The following is a 23203-nucleotide window of genomic DNA, read 5'->3' on the forward strand; positions in this document are numbered from 1 at the left end:
CTTTCCTTCCAATCGCATGCTAACGAGACACTAATTAGTTGCCTTGCTCAAACAACTGTTGTAAGGAGGGTCCTGAAACACATACACAACACATCAGGCAGGCACGCTGCTGCCAGTAGTACCATCACAAGACAAAGCAGGGTAGAGATATTCAGAGATTTCACTTCCTCTATCTCCAGTAAAGACGGTGAACTGTCGATAACAGCTCTAACGAGGAGCTGTGGTTTCATGCTTGTTAATGGGAGAACAGAATAATGAGGCTCTGGAAATTAGATTTTTGCCTCTGCTACAAATATAGGGATCCACATGGAAAGAGGGCAGAAAATAGTTCAATTCAATTAGATGTGGGTTCTTCAATGCGGGTGGCACTAGAGGGGAGCATTTAATTTCATCCTTATGTAGCAGTCTGTACGCTGGCTGGGTGCAAACCCTTACCAGCTACGTCACCCTAATTCTTTCTGGGGGGGAGATGGGAGGATTTTTTACCAGTATAGTGCATAGTAGTCGTGGTGCATTCCACTGACAAGGATCAGGATTAACAAGAGAGGAACCATGACATTGCTGCAAACCAAGTCCACTAGATTAAATTTTAGCACATGGCTATGATTACTTTTTTCTCTTAATGGCGGCATGTGCAGAAAACACGCACGCGCACACACACACACGCACACACAAAGTCCTGCTGTTGGCTGTAAAAGGACCTGCTGATGTTTGAGTCCTATTTATGCAAATCCCATTTTGCCAGTTCAGTCACAATGGAGTATTGCTCTCTTTTTCTTGTTCTGATGCGTCCGTCTGCTCAGCCTCCATCTCAGCTATTTCTTTAGCCCATTATTTGCTTAAGCAAATATCAGAAATATTATTTCCACTTCTCCTGGCAGTTTTATGCAAGTTTATACGACAACTCACTGCCATCTGCAAGGCATCCAGAAGATGCTGGAGCCAGTTCTCTCGAACAGAAAAAAAGCCTAATTCAAGGGCACAACTTAAATGTTCCTATTTTTAATTCTAATCAAGTTCCCTGGTATGGATGCAACAGAAACTGACAGACGGTTTTTACAATCTGATAGGTCTGGGGTTGGCTTCTAGTCTCAAATGTTATTCAGAAAATGCAACACAAAGGTCACTTCTTACACTGAAATTCCAGAGTCAAACTAAATCATTTAATTGGTTTTGAGGATGAGAATAAATGCAAATTTCAAGGCAAGCCCAGCACCTTTTGTTGAAAAGAAGCCGCAGGTGGTAATTATTGGATAAGGGCACATTGAAATTCCATAAATCTCAGTGAATGCTGTATCGCTGTTATTAGTGTCTGAAGAGCAAGTTCAATGGGACAAAAAAGCTGAAATCAACAGTCAACATTACCTGCCTGGTGCTACTGTGTGTATTTACTGGTTTTACTCATTTGAATTTAACCCAAAAAGGGCCTGAGGGCAAAATCGTGTACACTGATAATCATTATTGAATGATTAACAGTACAAGAGTTTTTGATGTAAGCATCTGTATATATATATATATATATATATATATATATATATATATATATATATATATGTGTGTGTGTGTCTGGACCATTAATTGTTAATTTAAAAAAAAACGTATATGTATTTAAAGATAATACTCAAGATAAAACAAGGTTTAAATGTACAATTATTTAACTAAATGTTGATGGACTGCTACCATTAGTTTCTAATAATCCACCAATACTTTTCCTATTGTGGTTCTGTTATCACTCAGTATTGACAGGTTTCTGACAGCCTGGGGTGATGTATTCATTTAATTTCCCTCTTGAGACTTTCAAAAGGCAAGCAAATGATCCTCAAATCTAATAACCAGGGAATAGGTTTGACAATTTTACACAATAAAAAAAAAGAGATTATCATTATTAATAGTTAGTGGATTTCATTTCTGTTTCTTCCTACCTGCTCATATCTTTACTGCAAACAGAACAAATATCAATTTAAAAAAAGAAAAAAACACTTCCACTGCATTAGAGGACACTCTATAGTCCTGTTTCCACTAAGCGGTTCAGTTAATTTCGGTTCATTACATTACAAAATTATTTGCTTTTTGATTGTCACAACTTGTTAGAAGTACCAAAATATCAGATATGTACCATGCCACTTTTGGTCATCCTCCAATTGGACAGTGGTGCAGCACCTTTATGGTGGAGCTAGAATCTGCAATTCATAGATTGGTCAACAGAGAATCATCAATTTCACATGTGAACAAGAAAGGAATTGGAAAAACAAAATGTGCCATTTTAAATTCACCCTGCACAATGACAGAGAGAGGATTCAAGACCATTTTTGCTTTTTGTCTTATAAGTAATGCTGGCACGTATCAGGGATACACGGTGTTCTTCTTTGTTCGTTTTTTTGGCAGGTTACATTGTGTCATGATGTCACTGTGGTTACATACAGTGTGTAGCCTGGTTGCCCTTCACACTTTGAAATGGGTTGGGTTAACCATTTCAAATAGGGCTGAACGATTTTGAATAAATATCTAATTGCGATTATTTTGACAGGAAATGTGATTGCGATACGATTTGCGATATCAGAGGGAATGGTCATTTTTACATCTTTATTCTCATTTTCATTCAAAATACATATTTAAAAGGATTAATGTGTGATATTTGTGCAGCTCTGTGAAAAATAAAGATGTTCTCTTCAGTCTGTCGAATAAGATGTGAAATAATAAATCTAAAATGATATTTTGGCTTTAACAAATTTTGCAGTAAGCTGTATTGCGATTTCGATAAAATTTCGATTGATTGTTCAGCCCTTATTCCAAACCACACTACGGCAAGCTAAACTGCACTGAGCCAAGCGTAGCTCATCTGTGAGACTGAAGGAGCACCTATATGCTCACCTGTTGAGGTGACTTCCTGAGAGCACTATCTCACCTAACCACACCCTGCCGGTCACTGCACTAACAGCTCACATGGCACACACAGAATGTAAGGAATGCTGACTGTGACTAAAGATAGATCTGCGACACTACAGACATTACATTTGACATAACACATCTGATGTGGCAGGAAGGAGACACACAAGTGAGCTCCTGTTTAAATTCAAACCATGAACCGCAAATATTTGCAATGAAATTTTAAGCTTTTCCGCATTCTCCAAAGTCTTTTACTGCTCCCCACGCACAATAGCTAAATTTCTCTACTATCCTGTACTCACATTCACGCTTCTGGTCACTGTAGTCTGTTAGGCTGGTTTCACACTGAATTACTGTGCAGTGCTTTATGGCTGCGGCGTGTCTCTCTTCATTTAGGCACATGTTAACGAATGAGACGGTTCTCACTGACTGCGTGTCTCTTTTTGATAATAGACCTCTTGCCTATTATTCACATGAGCCATGTGTGTTTCACAGGAAAACATACAGTGGAATAATTTTTTCCAACAAAGTTCTATTGTGAAACATGTGCAGCACCAATGGATGTGCTGCCTCATACTGGCATTTTGTTGAATACAGAGTACCAAAAATATTTAAAAGTATGTTTTATATAAGAAGCTCCACAGCAGCTCTGCAGGAGGTGACCGGGAGACACACACCTGGTGTAAATGACAAAGCTGTGTGAGAGGTGCTGCTGCCACACACTGCACACACATTCAGTTTAAAACCGACCAGTCTTTCCTTCTCACTCACACCACTCATCTCAGCGGTCTCTACACTGCCTTTTCTGTTCTACATCTCCACAATATAGGTAACCACCTTACTATCGTCATCCTTCCCTATGGTCAGCAGATGATGCCCCTTCTTATCTGCAGGGAGGCAACATGTGTGTAACGTCATATTTTATTACATCATGTCTAAGTGACAGAAGCATTGCCATGTCCATCACAATGATGGAAAGGGCAATGAAAACAGGGGGATGATACAGATATAGGGGGGTGGGTATTACACAAGTTGATCTCTTCTTACACACACACACACACACACACACACAGAGCTGACTCACTTGTGATACATCTGCTGGCATAGCCTGGGCACAGTGCCATGTTTAGTGGCCAGCTCCAGCAGCAGGACTGGCACTCAGCACCACAGCCTGCTCTGATCTCCATCTCACACACTTCACCCTGCACTTCCATCTCTGTGCATCTGCTCTCCATCTCCGCATCTCTGACTAAGGGTGTGTGTCTTGTTTACACACACACACACACACACACACATAGACAATTTCCTGAATATTTACCATAACCCACCTTAAGCTATTAGTACAACACACACACACCCACACAACTCAGTTCTGGGTAACTGGTAACAATGTGCCATTATTTCTCTGACACAAGTGTGGTTCTACAAAAGGGGTGTGCCAGTTTAAAACACTACAATTATTGTAGCCAAAAATATAATGGTAAAGAAACATCATGACTAAGTCGGGTACAGAACTTAGTACTTTTAAAGTTCCAGACTGTTGCATCGATACTCGTAATCACAAAAACAAGTGCCTCTTGTTGAGTGAATCTAAGCGAGAGAGTAATAGAACAAAATGGAAGAATGAGACCAGCATGACTACACAAGGTAAGTCACAGTAATAAGGAGCTAATACAATAACAAGAGTAGCCAATCTTTTCATACATCAACAACAGCAATGCTCAAAGCATACAACCCTCAAGTCTGAAATTCAGACTTGGCCAGGACAACACATCTAACCCAATATATTAGACACCAGCACTGCATCAGTGGAAACAAACAAAAGTAAGGTGCGCAAGGTCAGACAATGGACTTAGGTTGGATTAGGTCCAAATTATACCTTTTCACTCAGGTCTAGAAAAGGTCCTTGGTCTATGAATGAACGTCTAATGCACAATTGCATCCAAGTCATTCCAGAGAAAGCTGAAGCAGAGGGGTAAATTAAACAGTTGATTGGTGGCACATCATTCTCTTCAACCAATTAACTGCTGGTGTTCTCTACTTGGGTCCTTTCAAATTAAACACATTTTAAATCTAGACCTTATTACCCTCAGGTCTATTTCGACTGGGTCTGAACATATATATGTATATCGATATAGATTTTGTTTGTATATGTATGTATGCATGTATGTGGTCATATATATATATATACACACATATATATATATATATATATATATATATATATATATATATATATATATGTGTGTGTGTGTGTGTATATATATATATATTGTTATAGTTATATTACAGGTAGATCGTAAAACCACTCCTAGAGCAAATGCATACACGCAAAGCAAATACGAAAAGCCTTTCCTTACAGTAGGTTTCTCTCACTTGTAGATCAAATGACATGGCAAACAGAACCACCATTTGCCAAAGAGAAACTGTGCTGCCCTCTCTGCAGACCCCCTTCTTTCCTCCCTTCCCTTGACCGTGCTCTTTAGTCCGTGACTCCCTCCTTCCATCCAGACAGTTGCTCCCACACTCGGGCCACATTCCTCCTCTGCTCATGCTGGGAGGACGTCTCCCTGTGGCCAAAAGCATTGTGGGAAATCCCAATGGCCTGGCCCTTTAGAGGCCATGCAGACCACTGACGAAACGTGTAAACGAGATGCACGTTACTCACTAGCTGCTCAAACGGCTTACTTACTTCCTGTAAGCCATAAGCCACCGTCCACAATTATCATTAATGTCTTGATACTGAAACTCAGAACAAACGCAACAGATCCACATTTCAAGCAGCACTTAATACAACCCACGCTGTGCAAAACCTTAATTAAGAGCAGCTGCAACATTAGACAGGAAAGGAATTACATGTCAAGAAAGGTGCTGCCCAAAAGATTAGTTTTGCACATTAAAAGTCACTGAGCAACATAAACAAATAGATTCTCCACCTGTCAGACCATGCGACACACCTAAGCCATCTCCACTGGCCTGGCAGTTCATCAGACAAACAAAAATATATTTGACTACAAAACCGTGTCTCCTCTGTTATCAAACAACAAAATTAGCACACTGGAGAGAATATGAACCAGATTGTGTTCCTGAATTACCCCACCTCGCACTGGTGTCATTCCAATGGAATTTTAAACACACTGGTGGGCAACTACCCAATTAAATATACAGGCCCAGAACAATATACACACTCATCCTCATACTATCACACAGAGGGAAAAACTCACATGTGGCAGTATTTAGCCTAATAATGTCCAAGATGCACTGAAAACTGTGCTACTTTATAGCATTCACCATTCCCTCGAGTCAGAGCTCTGCTCATTTCTGCTTTAACTTCTCTTAGGTTTCTCCAAAACTATGCATGCTTTACAACCTTTAACCTAGTTATTGCCCTCAAGGTAATATGCTGAAAGCATATAGCGTACTGCCATGTAACCTATGCAAAATGCAATCTGCCGGGCAATCCTGTATATATCCCAATATTAGAGACATAAATAACTCCCACCCTGACTCCTAACACTATCTTTTCAAGAAAGGAGACATGGATAATTTATTATTGTCACAGCTTTGTATTAGGTGTATAATTCTAGTAGCTGCTCTCAAATGACTACGCCTACTAGAATCTACATAGAGTACATTTGAGGCATGTCATTTGTTTCCATTGCATTCATGATGATCAGAGATGAGTCACAAGCAAAAAAAACATTCACCCCATGTTTGAGTAAAAGCAGTGACTCAAATCCTGTCGAAAAAGAAGGTAAGTTCAGTTACAGTACAACATGTGGGACTATTTGGGATATTATAAAATGACAAATACTGATAAAATAAGAGCGATTTGAAAACAAAATAAAAGGTTACTAACAAAAAAATACTAACATGTTAGTACACCTAGCATGACAGTACAAAACACAGAAGAAGCAGAGAGGTAGGAACTATATGGGGTGCCTTTGCTGTGTTGTGACTTAATCCAATGTATAAAGGCAAACACAAAACATTAACATTCCTATAATCAAACTGAAAAAAACAGGATTCATTGAATCCTGATCGATATAAAAACAGCACCTCAATATTTTATTGGGAGTTCCCTGGTGAGTACTACACTTTGTACAATAAAAAATAAATATAATATACAACAACCTAAACCATGTGATCTGATTTGTGGTGACTTTGTGTTATTGTTCAGACTAGAGTTACAAGAAGCCAGCAAGAACATGAAGTCATACCCAAGTCTACTATTTAAAAGACATAGAAAAACATCCACACACTGGTGACATGAGTCATTATTGGTGACATTTAAGGTGAAAAAAGAACCCAGTTTTAATTTACAAATATTAAATTCAGTCACTTCAGCTGATTTGTATCTGGTTTAACAAAACCACTACAGTTTTTTGGCAACATTCATGTTGTGACAACAAGACTAGCAACTGGGGTGACCATCTTCGAATAAAAGATGAAATTGGAATAACAGGAGTTTGTACAGTTATTCATATTTTCCACACATGGCTATTTATGCCATTGGGAATGGTCTCCTTCAAACTGAAATAGTTTATAATTAAAATGACTTTGTGAAGCCCAATGCGATATCTTCAATGTCATTTTCTGTCAGACCAATGAATTTTTTTTTGTTACTATTAAATAGTACAAAGAAAAGCATAAAAATACTGCTGCCATGCACACCTATTAAGTTCATCTTAAAGTAGGCAGGTTATGAATCTTTTCTTCTTTTACATCAGTAAAAACTATTAACAATATCGACTTACTGATAGACCAATCATTACAATTCTAAAAAATTTAAACCTTCAGTAGGTTTTCTAATTCACCAAGGTAAAAGAATGACAGTCTACCTGTAGAACATAAAGGACTTGACATGCCAGGAGCTCGCTCTTTACACTGACAATTCAGTCGGAGAACACTTGATAATATGTCACCGTTGATTGATCCATATAAATGCCTCCAAAAAGTCAGACTAAAACCAAGAGCTTTGAATTGAGTCACATTAACCAGGATTTATTGTAAATTCACAAAGCCTCCATTTACACCTGGTGTTCACATCAAGGTCTGATCACTTTCCAATCACCGTCAACCCCCCTTACATCACCTCCCACCCTTCTTCTGCAACGATTTCCAGCTGCAGACTACAGCGTCACACACTGCACACTGCCATATCAACAACGACAACGTTAGCCACACGTTAAGTTGTACTATTGTGTGGACTCTGCCTCTCATTCTGAAGTCGTCTTTCACGTTAGCTCTGCTCGAAGCCACCAATGTATTTCTGCTCAAGTAGCTGTTGTGGGTGGAGCGGAGACACATTGGAGATGCATAGCATTGATGTCACCTCCCGAAATGGTTTGGCAGATTGGATAACAATCGGTTCTTGGGTGTATTTACACCTGTACTTAAGAGTGGCGCTATCCAATCTCAATCTCTCTTTCTTCCAGTTGGTGAAACACATGGCCAAAAAAAATTTATATAAAAACTACGGGAGATGTAGTGGTCAAAATGCAAAGGACAATAGATGTACATACCATCACCATCCAGTGCTTGTGTCTAGTTAAATTGCGATTGAAAACCTTTAAAACTTTAAAATGTGGCGTTTCCTTTAAACCTTAGGTGGTCAGCATTATGTCATGTTAAGGGTTGAAAGGTTCCTGAATTCATGGTAACACAGTTAAGTCTTGACAACCAAAAGCACTGTTTCAAAATGTAATTATCATTAAAAAAAAGCATACTTTGAAAAACTCAGTGAATATTGTCCAGTATCAGCCAAACGTGGGTTTGTGGATTAACGAAAACATGGCAAAGGCTGGCAACAGAGCTGGAGAATTTAAAGAAGTGTGGAGATGACTAATAATAATTATATTAGTAATAACAATAAAAACATTTTAGGCGTGTATCAGTTAGTTTTGAACATTTTCAATACTACTGTGACAGAAAAGGTAACCAAGCTCATTTTGATCACTATAACTATGATTTTAAATTGTCATACTCTTTCATCTGTAATCATAGTGCTATGATAAACTAGGCTAACTAGTAGCATGCAGCTAAAGAGGCCCTCTGCTTAGCTAGGGGATTTTAGCACTGATAGTTGAGGTGACTTCAGGTCATCACAGCAGACCCCCAGGCTCTACCAGAGAGCATCTCTGTCTGTGATGACCCCTCCCCTCGAAGCAGCCCATCATTGCCATAACTGTCAATCACAGTGGCGGATCATGAAAGCAGATTGATAGGTACATTCTGGCGCAGCCAGACACATCCCAGAGGACTCTGTATGTGCAACAATCCCACCACAGATCACCACGGGAGACCAAGACCTCCTACACTGAAAAGATATTAAATGTTCTATTAGAAAAACACATTCATATTTATAGCTTCAACTGCTTGGAAAGGCACACTGGGCTGTAACAGCTTACTGGTTAGAGCTGGTCCTTAGAGTCAGGAAGTATTTGTTTTGAAATAAAGTTGTCCTTTCTTATTATTATCTAAATGCCTTTCTTACAGGTGGCTGGTTTAAAATGGTTAGCTTTGAAATTAATCTAATTATTAATAAATTAAAAATAATTAATGTAGTAGTTCTTGCTGAATATGCCCATAGGCAGGAACAGCTTTAAGATGAGTAATGGATAAAAACAAATAGTAATACCCCATAAATTTCTTGTTTTATTTTATTTTCCAATATCACCATTTTCTATCCATATTTTATACTTTGCTGTATTATTGCCTGTGGTTTTAGCTTGTTAACCATGTAAACCACTTTGTAACGAAGACAGCTTCAAAGTGGACTGGTCACATAAGGCTAAGGTCACTATAGACTGATACTGATCTGATGTAACAAGTCCCTTCACTACTTATTTCAGAGGCATGCCCATGATGAAAGCCAAATCTTAGTTTGAATCTCATCCGACCTTAACATATACAACTTAAATCTAGTAGCTTTACTATAGACTAAGGAATGTAAACATGCATCCTGTCAAAAACATCATGGGTCTTCTGTGGGAAATGTCAAAATTTACTGTACATAATTGTGCATCATAATTTTATGTACAGTACTTCACTAATGTTAGTGTTGCCAAGGCCCGAGTAGTGGTAAGCACTTAGGTAATTACAGCTTTATTGCATTATAGCAATATCTCAACAACCTTTCCAAAAAAGAGTAATATACACTTGCAAACCTACTGTGTTAGATTAAGGCAAAAAAATAATGATCAAAAACAAAGACGACCTTATGACTGTACTTTTGATATCTGACTGTAAGGAGGACTAATTCAGGAAACTGAATTAATTAATTTATTTTGATGGGATATGCCTTAATCAGAAGATTCAAAATGAGAAAAAATGAAATGAATGAACATCAAAATGTATACAGAGTGAATATTCCCATTACAAGCAGAACATAGTGGGTCTCCTCTATTGTATGAAATGAGAGGACAGGCCCCAGCCACCCACTACCCAGGCAATAAGACAACCCAACACATCCCTCCGTGTCATACACAACACAAGCCTTGAGGGTTTTAATTAGAAAACCCATGAAGCAAACAAACACACGGAAACATGAGAAGCTAATACACAGAGGGGGAAATGAATCCTTTGCCGCTTTACATCAATATCCATTTTCCTGCATCCTTCACCTCACTGTGGTTTTTGGTTAACACGCTTCAGCTTAGATAGCAGATATATAAACAGTGTGCACGCTGTTCTCCGGAAGTGCGCCCTGACCATGTTGTGTCCTCACCAAGTGCAGATCAGAGAATGAGACCAAACATCGCACTGATAGTCCAGAACAGTGCAGCTTTTTTTTTTGCTTCAAGCCGACTTCCTAAGCACCAAGATTAGTTATACATGGTAAATGCTTGACAGTTCAAGGCTTCCCTCATCAAAATATAGCTATCAATGTAGGCAACTCCGTAGATAAATGTCAAAGAGATAGTGACCAATGCTAGGGAGACCCAGTGCTGTGCCTGTTAGTGCTGCATCATAGCAGGGGCAAGCCATCACCAGTTTGGCTAATGTACCAGAAGGACATTACAATCATTACATCATGCTCAATATTCTCACAAAAGTTGAAAATGTTAGGTAAAGCTGGAAAAATGCATGTCTATTTTTTTCATAAACAGAAAATACTTTACTGCTAAAACCTGGCTGTGTCCAAATGACTCCATTGTTCATTTATTCACCAATCTTCAGTGCTGAAACTTTACAGTTTACAGTAAGCAGCATCCACTTATGACACCATTTTCCATCATTTCTGACAGATTAATTATCACATGACTGATTATTTTTTTATTTTTAGTAATTCAATGCATTTTGGGATTTTTTTAGGCGCACTATAAATGGTTGATGAATTTCACAAGCAGATGTGATAAAACATTAAGACAGAAACATGTTTACCCGCAGTTAAATATGCCCTGGATGTACGTCTGACTCAAACTGTGTGATAGAAGGTGAAAGACAGGCAGACTTGTGCTGGGTTACCTCAGAAGCCCCCCTGCCCTTTCAGCAGGGCCTCATATGGAGAACCAGGCCTCGGGTCCCCTGGGCACTGATGTCTGCTCTCCACTCGACCCCTCCCAGTCAGCCACGGAGGCTGTGCAGGAAACCTGGCCCACTCACGACACCCTACAGCCACAAGTCATTCACACCTGGAACAGAGAGGGAGAGAACTTTGCTCATCATGTGAAAGAAAAGCAAATGGCATGGATAAAGACCCGGTTGTTCATGTCGACAAGACTCACATGTAACCAACACGTAATCAGTGGGGGTACAGTAACGGTGTATACCTGCCTTTTTAACCTTGACACCCGTTTATATTTCTGCCATGAACCAATGTGCACATATGAAACGCCAAGACAACGTACTGTGTGTTTCTTTATCAAGAGCTTCCTTGTTTCTTAGCATGCTAGACCAAATCCTCCTTCTAAGTCAGTGGTTCTCAAACTTTTTCTGGGCCAAAGGTGGTTCACACACCTTCCACCCAGACACAGCTTTAACCAGTCATTACAGGTGAATAATGATTTAGGCTGAATTTTAGAAAAATAAAAGTCAGCATGTGTACCAGGTGTACCATTTTTTTTCATAAAACAATAACTTGAGAACTTAATTTCACTCTATATTTTGGCCCAGTCATATATCACCAAACAGTGCTAAAGGCATATTTTTCTAGACATTGACAGTGCAGAGACAATAAGGGAAAGTAATGCGCATAGAAAAGATAAATACAAAACAGCCCCAAAACTATGCAACAGATGTACATTAATAGCAGACAGCGGTGTTGCCTAGCAATTGAGAAGAGCAGTCTTGTAACAGGAAGGTTCAATCTCAGCAGCTGCATTCAAAACTGTCCTTGGACAAGAGTGAGCCCTTACCTGTGAACACAGAATTTAATAATAATTAAAATGATTCTACTTTAGTAGTCTACTATGACGCTTTACCGGGTAGGGGAAAAAATAAAACACACAAAGAACCAAACTCAGGAAAGAATGGTAAGAATAATAATTGTAGGCATCAAAAGTCTTTGTGAGCAAGTGGGTTTTGTTTTCAAATTGCTCTCGATTACAACATCAGCTAAAGGTCTAGTGGGCGAAAAAGTGAAACAAAGCAAAAAAAAAAAAAAGCTGCTGTTGTTGAGACAACAAAGCAATTTAACATCATGGACAAATACTGCAAAATGCTAAATGAAGTCAACGAAATAACTTCGGGTTGTTTAATTTAGTCATGAAATGCAACACTTTGATTAGGGGAGTTTTTGTCGGGTATATTTTTACACTAAAAAGGGACCTGTGGCTTTTTTCCCCCACTCGCTACCAAAGTTGCACAACTTCACAAAAAACTAAAACCCTGAAAATAATCTTTGCCATGTTCCCCCATCTGGTCTAGAAAAGGTGAAGCACACAACACAATGCCACAAGTTTTTTTTTCCACACACAAACGGCCTACTCGAGGAAGCCGTCCTAAAACACAGACACAGACATCTACAAAGCTGAGAAAAAACTCACTGCAAAATAAACGTAAAGCACAGAGCAACTACACAGACTACACTTCCCCCTGTGAAATCTCAGCGCCTCACTGGACAACTCTTGGCGGACAAAGTAATTCCATGGCGCTTGAAACTCCAGGAACTTTTTTTTTCTTTTTCCTAAAAGAAGTTGTTCCTGTTTCGCCAAAAAACTGGGGGGAAGGGAGGACTTCAGCACTTGCATTCATGGAGCCTCGGCCAGCGCAAACAAAGTCTTCCCCGAAGAGGGAGGCACTGGACGGCGGCTCAGAGGCGAGAACAACGACGTCGGTTACAACAAGCACACACAAAAGACACACAGAAAATTAATAAACACAAAGGTTGTGTCTGGTGATAAAACAAACCAGGGCCCCGTAAAGCAAATGTTCATTTTCAAGTTATGCTAGCTCCGTTAACAACGTAACAATTAAATCGCTCGGTAGATGATCGGGGCTGGCCGACACAATCAGCAGCCGAGGCCTGTGATCTCGCTACGCGATTATTAATCACATCAAGCACATTTTTTTAAATAAAGGAAACAATACCCACGGTGTGGTACTCCTGAAGAATGCAGAACACGCATGCTGCATTGTATCCTTTTTTCATTTTCACGAAGCACGGGCGGTCCTCCAGTATAATGGGGTAAAAACCAGTATTTCTCCGCGGGTTTCACGCCGTGCCGAAAACATCGTGAATATTCCGCTTTTGTTCCACTGGAAAAATTGGCGTTTGCGTTTGAGAGGGTGCTCGCTAGTCTGCCAGGCCAAACACGACGTGGGTTTTTCTGCTAGCCAGCCCTTCGGGGGGATAGAGGCAGAGAAGAACGGATACCGGAGTGAGATGTCCCCGGGAGGAGGACCCGCGTGTGCCCGTTGCCAGGAGGCGAGCCGTGGTACAGCGACACTTTCTATAAAAACCGAGTACTCACCTGGAATGTTAGCTTAATTTCCGCTCTCTTCTAGCGACGGTTTTATTACCGCGCGCCTTTTAAATCACAACATTTTCACGATAATATTGTAGAATAGAAATGTGTCTCCCCCCCTTTCGCCCGAGCTTTCCAGTGGTCCTACTCCATTACATCCCAGTTAAGATTTCCTGCCGTCTCTCTCCCCCCCCTCCGTTTCAGCGTAATGGTTTAGCCCGAATTCTAAGTAGCAATTCTAGGTCAGGTCTGTGTGCCAGTGACAGCAGCGCGAGATACCAGTGGTCTCGTGCGTGTGGCACGGTGACCAACGCACACTACGCTCAATACACATTAATTGTTAGTTTAAATTGATTTTGTTTTAAAACATAAAAGTCTGCTGCACGAAGGAACTTAATAGCAGTCAAGCATCAAACTTGTGGAAGTTTTTACAAGGCGCTGTTAGACATCAGTGTTGGACCTTTCTCAGATTGTCAGAGAAAATCTGATGTTTGCATATTTATCCAGGGTGGTTTGGAAAGTCTGGACAGCACAAATGAAAAAACACATAGAATATTTTTTTTTTTTAAAAAGGAAAAAAGAAAAACTAATTCAAACCACATTTTTAGAGGTTGTAGTGTTTTAGTTCTGGGGTCCTGCTTCCCAGGACTCGTGACTTGATTTGGACTCCAGCATTCATGACTCAGACTTGGACTCCAGTGCTGACGGCATTTGGGTGCAGAAGTTGGAGACAAGGACTCAGACTTTTAAAGGTCCATTTAGGAGGGTGTTCTGGCAGTAATTGAATAAATCACCCATAAGTGTTTGGGTTTTTTGTAGGGCCAAGTCATACTTTTTGCAATCCATGTCCACAGAGAGACGCTTTGCATTGCCACATGTGCATACAGAACATGCGTCCGGTTCCATTTATACTAAACAAGGAACCCGCATCAGTGTAGCGTTCCACACAAGCATAATCATTCTCATGTTCAGTTCCAGTCACAGCGATTTGTCACCAGAGGTTAGCCCTGATTTGTATGTCCTGGTATTCTTTAAGTGATGGATTATGCATGTATAGCGGAGTTTCTCACATAATCTCAAGCAAGAATCCATGGTTACAGTGTTATTTTGTCTCTTCTGACCAAAAAAGACTTTGCCACCAACTCGACTGCAAAGTGTTGTGCTACAGGGAGCATATGTAGTAGCAGCGTACAGTCTGTGCAGATTCAAACTGTAGGTTTGATGACATTTAAGCATTTGACATAGTGGACATCACATGGATGCTAGTAGACCTCTGTGAACATTCTCTGCAGAAAGAATGACCCAGGCCTTGGAATGAGCCTTTTATACAACCTGTTCTGTGGGCAAGAGCCTTGCTTTATGGGGGCCACTCTTATGCACCACCATGTTTCAAACCAGCCAAAGTGTGTAGTTTGTATTTTGAAAGAGAAGCTTACTACACAAATGCTGATTCTTTTTTTTTAATATGCTTAAATACTACTGTAACTTTAGGCATGCAGAAGTCATCGGACAAAGTTTACTGTTTTATGTCACAAAGCTGATAAATTCCCTTTTTTATGTGGATGTCAGCTGTTTAACTTTGCCAGAGTGAATTTGAGAAATAAAATAAAATCTGATGTCTGAACATACAGTAGCTTTAGTCACAGATAGATCACCAAACAGGCCTCGGCATATGAGTCAAGTGACTATGGCCCCCTTTATACCTGTTATTAGAATCCGTGAACTTAACGCAGTCTTGGACAAGAGGGGAACCAATGATAGCAGAGTAGATGCCGCTGTCACGTTAGCTGTGCTCGTACCTCTACCTCAGTTGTTGTGGGTGGAACGGAGACTCATCGGAGACACATTTACGCGTCTGTTCGATGTGGTCACAAAGCATCTCCGCAGATCAGATAACATGGTGTATTTACACCTGTACTTACATGTGGTCAGGCACTATCCGCTTTCAATCTGATCGCAGAAAGCACGTTTTAATTCCAGGTGTAAAGGGGGCCACTATGTCTTATAGTTTTTAATTAGTCCATACAATGACTTGAAAAAGATGTACAAATTATCTCAAAAGAGAGCAAACAGCTTCAGAGAATCAACTGCAAAGATACACATGTAACAAAATGCATGTAAAACTATTGCAGCATGATACAAAATGTGTACAGAGACCCAAAGCAACCACAAATGATTCAAAATGACCATGAAGACACTCAAAATGGCAACAACACAAAACTACAGTGAGACATGACCAAGAGGGATATTGACGCACACCAACCTCAAGGGGACACAAAATGCAAAATGACCATTATGGAGACAAAAATTATCACAAAGAGACACAAAGTTATGATAAACTGATAGTTTCTGTGTCTTGTTATGTGTACTGTAAATACACAAAGAAATGGTAAATGCTTTTTATTTGCACTCATTCTGACTACAGATGCATCCAAAACAGCCACACCTTATGTCATGAGTTACGCATTAGTAATCTGGGATGGGCACTATTTAATACGATATCTTGTTAAAAAACAAAGCCAGTATTGATGTTAGTGAGAAAATCATTGGCAGATTAATCTGTTATGAAATAATAATTGCAGTATGGTGTTAGTGTCAATGCTGCTATGATGAATGTGCTATTTTATTCCCTGATGTTTTTCTTTTTTTAACCAAGTCGTAGTACAATCTCTGGTCTTTTTTTTTTTTCTTTTTTTTCCAAAAGTAAATACTTAATCAGCAATATTGTATTGCCATTCTGTAAAGTGATAGTCTCTTACAAGACAATGATCATGTGCGCAAAGAACGACGACTTTTCATTTTGCCAGGTAAATACATTTTTAAAGCAACACATTTTCTGTAATTTGTAGTCTTCCTGCTCATCACACCATCAGTGTTATTTACTCAGACTTGATAAAGACCTCTTCAGAGCCTCCAGGAGACATTATAGAACTGTAGCAGTGGCTGAGTAGTACCACTAATGAATAGTGCACTAGGGTCGGCTCTTGCCCACATTTTCAGACTGTCCTTCCAGGATAATCTTCACAGTGTTGTACTCTGATGTTCACACAAAGTGACAAATGGAAACACAGACCTGGAGACTGAAGTTCAAAGCCAGCGGACAATAATAGTCCTTGCACAGTTAGCCAGCCATGGTGAGAAAATGAGAAAGGTGAGATTGTTGGACAAGGCAGCCTTTCTTAAATAAGTCAAAGCCAGAAAATAGGTGATTGACTTTAATGTCATGGCCGATCAGTGTATTTTCTTTGTCAAAAGGCTGCTCTGTGGACTGTTTTTCAACGTTCTTGTCAACCCAGTTTACATCAGTGGTGGATGTACACAGCTGTCTTTTGGAAAAAAAACATGATCAAAAGACAACATTTATCACCAAGGATTTCTCAACTTTATTAGTGCTTTGCAGAAATGTTTCCTCACTTTAAGCTGGACTCACGTAGTATAATATACCATAGTTCTCGTGGTCTGAATGAAAGTAATGACATTAAAACATTTGTGGATTTATATTATTTTCTGCTACAGCACACACACACACACACACACACAGTGTCTACCACAAGCCTCAGAGGATGAGTGAAACATTAAGGGCACAGTGTGCGAGGGGTCCTCCTCAATATTTAATCATGATACATTTCAAATTTAGCCCAAATGTATAATCAGTACAACTGGGGATTGAATGAACTGGTGTTTAAGTGCACACATAATTAGTTGGCTCGATCGTTCATTTGTGAGTGAGTGAGTGAGTGTGCACATGTGTTTGGGTTTTACTGCGCTGAGCTGATTTCCCCTCTCAAGTTGAAGATACAAGCTTTTATTGAAGGAGTATTGTCACTTGACTCACATTAGCAACAAGGCTTCCTTTGGTCACAATCTTCGAAAAATCCAAAGAATGGTGTCCTTAAATACAATCTTGATTGCATGTTATTTGCTCAATAACTGACTTTTTATCATTAAGGGATGTAACTGAATATAATTATACATTATACATTATCCATTAAACATGCAATGGTTCTTCTTTTGTCCAGCAGCATATGTGTGCGTACAGGAATCTTTATATTTATGCCCATATGAATCTAATTTGTTAAGTTTCTCTCTTTCTTTCTTCCTTGCTTTCTTTCTTTCTTTCGTTCTTTCGTTCTTTCGTTCTTTCTTTCTTTCTTTCTTTCTTTTCCTCCCAGTGTCTGTTTCACATGGCCATAGAAGAGCAGCTATACAGCTGAGGCCTTATACGGCAGCGAGGAACACTGTAGGGTGACATATTGTGCACATGGACACGGAATCACGGGATGAGAGCTGCATATTTGTGACTTTTGACAAGTAGGCCATGGCTACATCGGACATGTTTGCGCATGCTAGCAGAGATCAGTGACAACCACAAAGCCCTCTCCCTCTCTCTCTCTCTCTCTCTCTCTCTTTCTTTCTTTCTCCCGCTCTCTCTCTCTCACACACACACACACACACACACTCCCTCCCTCTCCCGTTCTGTAAGTGTGTGGGTGTGTGCATGTGTGTATGATAAACCCCACTGGTGGAGTAACAGTAGACTGGCAGTATTCCCAGACTGGGTTGCATTAGACATGCACACTCCATGCAAAGCTCTTCAGGTCGATGTTCTGCTCTCCAGCACTGCAACTCTCCGGCATGACTAACCCAAAATACTTGGAAAAGGGGGGAAAACAAAAACTAGGTTCTTCCCAGAGTTATATTAAAACAACTGGAAAAACACACACACACACACACAATCGTCATATTTATTTCACTCTGTATCTATGTGTGAGCACATTTTGCCCATTTGCTCCCTGCATGTGTGGGTGTGCACGCATCATCGACATGCGAGTGTGTGTTTTAGCAGGACACCTACATTGACTGTTCAGTTATCATATTACAGAGCTGCATTATTTAAAGCGTCAATAAACAGTCTTATGTGCGTGAGACACACTGCACGGCGCAGAGAGGGAGGCTGAAGCACGGTACATTTTACGAGTACAGAGAGTCACTCTGTCATATTAACATGGAGTACATTAACAAAGACACTTGGCCACAGCCTCAGACCGGTGGCTGTGAGGTGAGGTGGGTCCAAATAATGGAGCTGTGTCCTTTATTGGCTCTTGTGTTGCATCTAAGGCTGGTCCTATTAGAGTTTTAACAGGTATGTCAGTGTTGCTGAGAGGAAGACCAAGACTGGCTTGGTGATGAGACACTGAGCTCACTCACACAGCAGTGAGGTCACTTACCAGCGTGTGGCAGCCTGACCAATTATCAGTCAGCCTATTATCATGGTATGCAGTGTTGCTATGAGTTACGGCGACAAGCAGTGCCTTGCAGATCCCTAATGATGGCTGATGTACTGAGATGATACCACTTGGCCCGTTCTTTTTCCCATTTCTCCAACACTCCCGCTTTCACACTCTGGTTCTGCATTAGGCTTCAAACATGGAGACTGTAACAAATGCAATAGCCTCGACAACGTTTCACTTTCATTCCCTTCTTTTTTTGCCCAGTTGTCCTGTTCCCTCCGTCTCTTGTTTGCTGTCCCCCGCAGCAGTGTTTTCTGACTCTTCCCCGTGGCAGGTGAGTGTAAACAAGCAGGAGGACTGAAACAATGTTAATTAACCGATCATTAACGAGTCGAGGCAGACCCCGGAGATCTAAGCAGTTGCCCACCCACCTGCGTCTCACCATTTCACTAACTGGACTGTTAATGACTAATCAGAGGAAGAGCAATTAGATTGTCTAACAAGAAGGGTTTATGATCACAGGAGTCCATCATGCTTATGTGGCTGAGGCCTGCGGAGTGAAAACACAAACTAACTCAGGTCCAGAGGTGGAAGAAGTATTCAGGATCTCTTTTAATGTGTTCAAGTGTAAATGTACGCATGTGTAAATACTCACAAGTAAAGGCCCTACATATAAACCTGTAGTAGGTGGTGATTTTCATACTTGTTGTTAATATTAGATACAATTACCCGGTCGAAACAAGGGCCTCTCTGCATGGAGTTTGCATGTTCTCCCCGTGTGTGCATGGGTTTTCTCCGGGTTCTCCGGTTTCCTCCCCCAGTCCAAAAACATGCAATATGGGGATTAGGTAAATTGGACACTCTAAATTGACCGTAGGTGTGAGAGTGAATGGTTGTTTGTCTCTATGTGACCCTGTGATGGACAGGCGACCTGTTCAGGGTGTACCCTGCCTATCGCCCTATGTCAGCTGAGATTGGCACAGCACCTCCTGCAACCCTCATGTGGAAGATAAAGTGGTAGAAAATGGATGGACGGTTGGACACATAGATATTATTAGACTGTCATTTTAAAACTGTAGTACGTAACTTTTGAATATAAACAAATATCAGTTTATTTCAAACAATTGTCAAACTGAGTTCACACTCCTGATTAAAGCCCATCAGCTCCATACAACACTTTCAGTATTTCCGTTATTTCTTATGCCTTATTCTCATGCTGCACACAGGAAGTGAGATAAATGGTCCTTGTCACCGTCCACCCCATGCGCCGCCACTGTATACACACAAACGCTCCCTCAGTCAAGGCTGTTAGTTTGCTTGACAGAGCTGTTTTCAGATGAATTTGCAGCACATGAGTAACGTTCCATCATCTTGTTCAAAAAGACGAAACAGACGCAGAATAATAACATCATCAAGCAGCTTTAAGTAAAAGTACACAAGCATTTTTGGAAATGACATGTTTAATAATACTAATGCCGCAGCAGTACGCAGTTGTAGTAGCTCAAGATGGAGCGAGCTTTACCAACAATATGTCCAGCTTTGTTATTTAGTCAATCATATGGTAAAACTGGGGTGTCATGAGATGATTCATGGAGTACAAGAAATGAAAAAGCACATTTCTGATACAACAATTTATCTCATTTTTTTGACATTAGTGTTTTATGAGACAGAAAATTGCCTCAAACTCTTATTTGAATTAAACCATTTCAGAAGTTTACATAAGAAACGTCTCTTCGGTGGAACTGCTCATGATTCATAGACCCTTGAAATGTGCAATCCTGTCTGCTGGAAATTATGCTCTGAAGGAAGCGTAAAAGCCGACCAGATTCATTTCTGTATTTACATCATGAAGAAATGCAATACTGTGAGATTGTTATTTTGCAAAAAATATTGACACTGACTTAAAATGTGAAATGCATGCACGAACCACAGCAACAATCTAAGAAAAAATCAACTTTGATATGGTTGTGTTCAGGCACTCGCAGCACTTGGTTAAGCTTTTGGAAAGATGATGACGCTGGTTTGATAGAGGAAAAGTTTCCCGTGCCTTGAATCACGAAACACAATCACTGTTAGCATTTACACAAAACCACAACGTTGCCCTGACCTCAATCAAAGTGTTTTTATTGCCTAAACCAAACCACTGACAGGACTCAGGATGTGAGTCCTGATCCCCGGCGTTACAGTCCTGTGCTTTGTACGCCGTCCCTCCACCCAAACTGCCTCCCTGTAACTCTGGTGCATTTCATAGACATAGTGCTTCATTTATTATAACTCAAACAGTCACCTGTGAACGTCGTGGCATTGATTACATTTGTCATTACCGCACAAGTTGGAAAGCAACTTGGTGTTATAGAACGATAACCTAAAGGAGAAAGGGTTACAGACAAGTCTGGTTAGCAGTTTTTTAAGGGTAAGAAATCATGGTGAAATCTTTAAAAAATGCATTATCCTATAATAACTAGGTTAATCGAACACTCTCAACTAACCATTGGTGTGAAGGTGATAGTGAATTTGATTTTCTTTATCCTTTATTTAGCCAGGAAGGTCCCATTTAAGGACTGTTGCTGTTGTCGCCCCTGCAATGGACTGGTGACCTGTTCAGGGTGTAACCCCCACTTTGCACCCCGATGTCAGCTGGGATTGGCCGCAGCTCCCCTTTGCAGCCCTCAAGAGGATAAAGCAGACGAAAACACGAAAGAATGAAGCTTTTAATGCAACATCCATGCATTTGAAACTTAATCTTAATTGCACTTAAGTGCTGACGCCTCACAGAGAAAGGCGGACACAGACGACATAGAAGTAAACATGTACTTTCACGTGCCTCCCAAACAGAAGAGCACCCTCACTCAGTTAGTGCATTCTCTCGCTCTCTCCTATCTTTGTGTGTGTGTGAATGCTTACCAAGAGGTAACGATAGATGCAGACATTCCACAACCCATATTCACCCTCACTCTATCTTGTTGCCATGGGAACCAAAGCAGACGGGAGACAGGTTCATATTGGCCTCCCTCAGGTCCCACAGTCACAGTCTCCTTCTCTTTCTCTCTTCCTCTGTGTGTGTGTGTGCTGTCAGAGCTGGCTGCTCCTGTGTGGGCCACTGATACTCGCTGATTAAAGGAAGTTATAATTTGATTTTCTCAGCAGGCGCCGTTTAATAGAGCAGTTTAACTAAAGCTGTGCCATCCCCAGGGCTTATAGAAGAAGAGGGAGAGAAAAGAAGAGGGCGATATATGGAGAGAGAAAGGGAGAGACAGTCATGCTAATCCCAAACACTGAGCAATCACCCCACCACCAAACTCTCCCACTCACTCTCCCGTTCTAATTCTGTTTGCCTATTTTATCGTCTCTCTCGCGCGCGCTCTCTCCTCCTCTCCCCTCCATCTCTGTTTCTCCTGCTCTTCCCTCACCTATTAATCTGTGCTTCCCTCTCCTTCCCCCTACTCCCTTATTACTTCCTCCCTCCTTTTAGTGAGGCAAACATGGGAGGGCTGGCTTTCTCTATGTACAAGCTGGCTGTATTACTGGCCCATTGTGATAATAGTGTTTAATTATCCTCTCAGCTAAAATCAGCCCCATCACTCTGCATCTCCTACCCTGCTTTTCCTCCCCCTCTCCTCCCCCTCTCCTCCTCCTCTCCCACCACCCGTCTGTGGTGTGTCTAATACTTCCCCCTACCGCCCTCTCCCCCACCATGCATCTCTCCTCTTCTCTTTGCCGCTGCCACCACCGTTCCCCCGCCCTGTTCTCCAGCTATTTCAGACCCATTTAGCGGGATAAGCATCTTGAGACAGACAGAGGGGTTTTTGCTCTCTTTCAGAGAGAAGCGAGGAGAGGATATGGAGACTGGCATCCTGGTGCCCGCCTCAGAATACCAAACAGGGGCCCGGGCATCTTAATATGCAGTGTGGGACAGAGGCTGAGATCAAAGACAGGCACAGACAGACAGAGAGATGGGTTGTGGGAGGGTGCATTGAGAAGGGGGGGGGTGGGGGGTGGGGGGTGGATACAGAGACAGAGAGGGGAGGAGAGAGGCAGAGATGGAGGGAGAGAGAAAGAAAGAGAAAGAGGTGAGAAAGGGAGGGAGTGAATCCTCTCATTTCTCCTCATCTGAACATCCTTTGCTTCACATCATCATTTCTTCTCTGCTCTCCTGCGTCACTCCCTTGACCCTAA

General features: G+C 40.9%; 1 protein-coding gene across 4 annotated transcripts in view; it reads right to left on the reverse strand.

The window, feature by feature from the left end:
• The window catches only part of bcl9 (BCL9 transcription coactivator), a 28679-nt gene extending 14722 nt beyond the window's left edge, over positions 1-13957 (reverse strand). Inside the window, exons 1-3 of one of the 4 annotated variants that reach the window (XM_058612959.1) lie at positions 13803-13956; positions 13424-13671; positions 11356-11522 (exon numbers count right to left, since the gene is read on the reverse strand). The gene's annotated coding sequence lies outside the window, so the exon portion shown is untranslated. The other 3 variants (XM_058612950.1, XM_058612969.1, XM_058612979.1) reach the window with 3 other exon arrangements.
• Between the last annotated feature and the right edge of the window lie 9246 nt (positions 13958-23203).

Source organism: Solea solea, chromosome 2 (genome assembly GCF_958295425.1).
Source record: "Solea solea chromosome 2, fSolSol10.1, whole genome shotgun sequence".
NCBI classification, from domain to species: Eukaryota; Metazoa; Chordata; class Actinopteri; order Pleuronectiformes; family Soleidae; genus Solea; species Solea solea.